Source organism: Myodes glareolus, chromosome 1 (assembly GCF_982192425.1).
Source record: "Myodes glareolus chromosome 1, mMyoGla1.1, whole genome shotgun sequence".
NCBI lineage: Eukaryota > Metazoa > Chordata > Mammalia > Rodentia > Cricetidae > Myodes > Myodes glareolus.
The window spans coordinates 31,161,980-31,167,271 of record NC_142026.1 but is presented as its reverse complement, the minus strand read 5'-3'; the positions used below and the strand labels follow the sequence as shown (position 1 = coordinate 31,167,271).

Here is a 5,292-nt window from a genome sequence, read left to right as displayed (position 1 = left end):
ACTCCTACAGAAGAGTGCGTTGTAGGAGGCATGCATACAGAGACCGGTGGAAAATAAGGGCCACCTTAGCAACCAAGCTACCGAAAATTAGTTGGGTCATCCTTCATTTTTCTTTTTTCTTTTTTTTTTCAATACAAGTCTTTTATTGTCCCAAAAGACACCCCCAAATCGTATTAAAATTCAGGATCTTGTTTTTGGAGCTGGTAACTTAGGTTTTACTAATCAGCCTGATGCACTGTTCCCTTTTCAGACACATAGATGCCATCCAAAAACTTCCTGATATCCTTGTTTTTAACTGTCGTGGCTTGTTGTATCAGAGCCACCGAGTTTGAAACAAGCTCAATATCATTTCCTTCAAGGATTAATTCATCCTTCTGGGCTTGAGAGACAGAACAAGCAATGCCTGTCCTCATCCGAACCCCGCGGATATATTTTTCACCCAAGAAATTTCGGATTTCAACCAAAGACCCATTCTCCTGAATAACGACGTTGATGGGGAAGTGAGCATACACGGACCTCATCTTGTAGCGGAAGCCCAGTGTAACACCCTTGATCATGTTTTGAACGTGGCTGCAGATGGTTCTGACGGTGGCCAGTCCCTTCCTGTTGCCCCACAGTTTGTCAACCCGGAGCCTCTTCTTCTTCTTCCCAAGAAGGCTCAGCTCTACATTGATGTGATTGAAGCCCCTCCAGAGGGTTCCTCTAGGGCCCTTCACAATGACTGTGCGCCCCTTCAGAGTGATGTCCAGATTTTCTGGAATGCCGACCGTCTGATTGCTGAGAATGGTCTTCATTCTTGCAGTAGACGGGGCAAAGAGACATCCTTCATTTTTCTACCATACGTATCTTACTTTTCTACCCTTCAATCAGGACCCTTCTTTCCAAAGCCAAGGTGACTCTAGTTGCAAAAGGTGCCCTGGGAGAGGGGTACCAGACCCTGACCTCTGTCCCAGGGCATTAGAAAGCTGTGGGTCTCTGGGGCTCATGACATTCACAGGAAAGATTCAGGATTCGAATGCTCCTCTCTGAGGATGGGAGAGCAGCAAGCAATGGTGGCGGCAAGCGATGGTGTCAGAAGAGACTCTTCCTTGGAGCTGCCTGCAGCTTGTGTAGGGAGTTCCCGTGATGCACGTGTGTTTCCACGCTGGGCTGGCCTTTACAGTGGAGCAGCTGCATCTGAGACTCCCATAATCCTGTGGGTGACTCCAGTAAATTCCCTGGATCGCCAAGCGAGGGTTGAATGGGATTGTTTCTTCTGTCTGTCATCAGTGACCGATCTAAACCTTTTCCATGGCTCTCCAGAGTCACACAACTGTCCCCATTACAAACATGCCTGCGTAACTCCATGGACAACTCTACCCACCTCTCCTAGGAGACTCTTGCTCCTTTATTGACCTGAATCAGGCTTCCACCAAACAGAAAGAGAGAGCAAGATGGCATAAAAGGGGAAGAATCTTTCTGTTAGAGTCACCATGAAAACAATAAGGAGCTCTTTCTACTTGCGGCTGTAAAGGGGTGGACAGCAGATGAGAAGCATTGTTGGATATGTGGAATCTCATTCCCAAAGCAGGGAGTGGACTCCCGCGGTGTTCAGATCCCCACCATGTTTGCAGGAGTTGGTTGCGGCTGTCCCTTCTCTTCCTGGAACGGCAAAGTGCAGGGTGCGTCCTCTCTAGCCACAATGTCTGGCAAACAATGGTTTTCTTCAGCTGTATTTGGTTCTATCCCGAGCCAGCTGATGAGCTCATTAAGGCATCTGATTCCCCTTCGATATAAAAGATTAGTGGGGAAGCCCACAAGAAGCAGTGTTGTCTTGCCAGCTTTCTTCAGACTGGTGGTTCAAACCCGTTCCTTCACAGCATTGCCCCAGAGGTGACAAAGACCCCTTCTGAGGTCGTGTGCCTTCCTTTCCTAAGAGAGGCTACACACCAGGACTGTGAGCTTATTCGGTCAGTAACGCTGGCTGTCCTAGCTCCAGGGCCCTCCCCGCTAGCCCTAGAGCCACTTGAAGAGAAGGTCAAGGGGAGACAAACACATCTGAGCCAGGGGCCAAGGATATGTAATTTGTCAAATCCTAGATGGTTTGCTTAGAGAGCCAAAGATGCTAGATCTTGGAACGGTGAGGACTGGCCGTTGAGCAGCACTTTGTTGTGGGATCCCTGGCCTCTCCTATGAGTGGAGAAGAATCCATTTGGGATGTCGAAGAGATGTCACACTCCAAGACTGACTCTGATCAGTCAGTGATGTTTCCTGGAACCTCACACCCTTTCCCAGCAAGGGCAGAGCTGCCTCTTCATCTTATGGAGTCCGTGGGTCTTGAGGCTGTTGGCAGGAACTTCCTGAGATCTGGAGGGCAGAGGGCCTCTGTGGTGGCTTCTCCACAGGACAGCTGGCCAGATGCTCTGAGTGAGTGGTGACGTCGACAGGCCATCAGACTCTGGTCCTTGAGCGGTGTCTGTCCATCTTGCAAAGCTGACTCCAAAAATGGTGTCTCTCAGAGCTAAATTTGGCAATGAAGAAATCCCTTTAACCGTGAAACTCAGGTTTTTACATTCCCAGGCTGTCCGATAGAATCCTAGATTCTAGACTGATGGGAAAACTCTGAAGTGTTAATCTAATTAATCAATGAAAAAAAACAAGAGTAAGATGTTGGGGTAGAAGCCTGGAAGATCAGAGAACAAGGAGCAGCCTCCAGTTGCTTCCTACCTGTCTCCTTCCTTCTTCTAAAAAGGGCCGAGATCCTCTCTCCACCCTGCCGTATCACTTCCTGTCTCTATATCTATAGCCCTCCAAACCTCTGTGGTTCACTAGTGGCTAGTTCTGCCCTCTGGCTCCAAGCAAGCTTATTGGTCAGAACACACACACACACACACACAAAAATGTCACATAACAAAATTCTGTGTCTCATACTCAGTAGCCACTAGCCCCGTGAGGCTACAGAACACAGGAAATGTAACAACCAAAATAGAAAAACTGAGTTTTAATTGTTCTTCCATTTTGACTGTTAAAGTGTGAACTTGCCCACTAGTGGTTTTGTCTGAAGTTTAGCTGGCACTTGCTACAGGGTCCAGTGATCCAATCCTGGTATTTATCCAAGAGAAACTGGGATGTGGAGACACAGAGAGAAGTGTCATGAAATATTCTCGGCAGCTTCATCCCAGCAGTCGGCAAATGGACCCCACAGCGGCGTGTCGCTGATGAGTGCAGAAACAAGCTTGGTCTAGCCACACAGCAGGCGAAGGTTTCCCAGAGGTGGAAGAAAATGATCCGGGACACACACAGTATCATGCTGAGAAAAGAGCTCAGCTTCCTGACCGCAGGTTTTCATTTTCCTAGAAAATACACAGTGGCAGCGATAGAAAGTAGATCTGCAGTTGGGAGCGCAGAAAGACTGGGGACAGTTCAAAATACCCGAAGCTGTCAGAACAGTGGGGTTTCCTCCTCCTCCTCCTCCTGTGTTGTTGTTGTTGTTCTTCTTCTTCTTCCTCCTCCTCCTCCTCCTTTTTTTAAAGATAATCTCTTGTAGCCCAGGCTGGCCTTGATCCTTCTGCCTCCACCTTCCAGGTGCTGGAATTAGAGGAGCAAGCCACCACACCCGGTGAAATATTCTGTTTATTGAAGGTGTTGATGGACTTGGTACTGAGAGCTGCTGTCACAAGGGTCTGTAGACTGCACACTTAAAGTCAGGGAAGCTCTTTCTATACAAGTTATAGTCTTATAAAGAAGGTTTGAAAGCTCTCCATGACTTTGCACAGCAAAAGTACACCATGTATTTTCTAGAAGATTCTGACTTCTTTCTTTACCAACTTGGAATAATAGCTACATTATAAAGAGGTACCACGGCTTTGGATGGAGAGCTGAGCCCTCTAGGCTGGTGGGTCCATGATTTGAAATACTAAAACCTGTTTTCCAATCAACAACTCAATGCTTGGAGTCATAATTCTGGGTCTTTTCAATGATGCCCAACCCCAGCCAGACAGCAGTTGCTTTCGTTTGTTTCGTCCTGTGCACACAGACCCTACACTGGGTACAGCTGAAAGTTCTGTGGGAATTGGTCTCCCTTAAACTATGGAGCAGAGCTGGCACCATCTCAGCCAAGTGCATGAAGGTCCCCAGCAACATCCTGGTGAAAGGCAGCTCTCACTAAGCGGAGAAGCCTCACTTTGAGATGTAGCATCGAGTCTCTAGACAGCCAGGGCGGTCTACTCTTAGAAGGAGGTACAACGAGAACGCAGGATACTGACTTTGTGATGGCTGGAGACCCAGCACTCCCGTGAGAAGTCTGTGGCTCTGATACACAAATTTAGGTCATCAGGGTGATAATGTGTTACATTTTGCATCAGCAAATGTGAGTTCCACTCTTAGACACCATCCGATAGTATTCAATGGGAGAAAGAGAATTCTTCATGTCTGCAGTTACTTCCTCCCCTGAAGTCTTTTCCTGACCAAAAGGGTGTCCCTACCAAAGCCACCCGGCAGGTATGAATCAGTGTTGTAGAACATTAAAGATGTGTTACATTTAGTTTATTCTGTGGAATATTTGTTTAATGATGCAAAGATGCGTTGCATTCTTTTATGTTACATTAACTCTGAAACTGTGTTACTTTACTGCCTAAAACACCTGATTGGTCCAATAAAGAGCTGAACGGCCAATGGCAAGGCAGGAAAAGGATAGGCAGGACTGGCAGGTAGAGAGAATAAATAGGAAGAGAAATCTGGGAAGAGGATCAAGAAATGAGAAAAGGAGGAGACGAGGACTCCGGGGGCGAGCCACCCAGCTATGCAGCAAGCCACTGTGTAAGAAGAATAGAGAAAAATAAAAGCCCAGAAGCAAAGGTTAATGTGATCATTTGTTAGGAAAAGCTGGCTAGAAACAAGTCAAGCTAAGGTTGGGCGTTCATAAGAAAGACTAAGACTTTGTGTGATTTTTTTTAGGAGCTGGGCGGCGGACCCCGAAAGAGCAATGAGTAAAAACAACAGCAGCGAATGAGCTCGTGGGAGCGAGGGCTGCTAAAATGTATGGAAAGTCATGGAATAAATACACACATTGGAGCCTGCTCCTCCCCAAGCTCCACTAAAATACAGCAGAAGACTTTTGTGAGAACCAAAGTAAGTCCCAGCAGCTATTGTTCATGTTTTCCAGCCCCTAAACAAGTTTGTTAGGCCCACCTGCATTGGATGTGCTTCATCACATGTGGGAGGCATGTATGTGGGCAGAAAATATGTCAGGATGTATGTTTGTCCCTGATTGGACCTGATGGGAAATGCAGTGAATTGTGGGTTTTGCCTTTT

The 5,292-nt window shown here is 47.1% G+C and overlaps 1 pseudogene; it reads right to left on the bottom strand.

Moving 5' to 3' along the window:
* Positions 1-204: 204 nt before the first annotated feature.
* On the bottom strand, positions 205-812 carry LOC125405297 (large ribosomal subunit protein uL6 pseudogene; annotated as a pseudogene).
* Between the last annotated feature and the right edge of the window lie 4,480 nt (positions 813-5,292).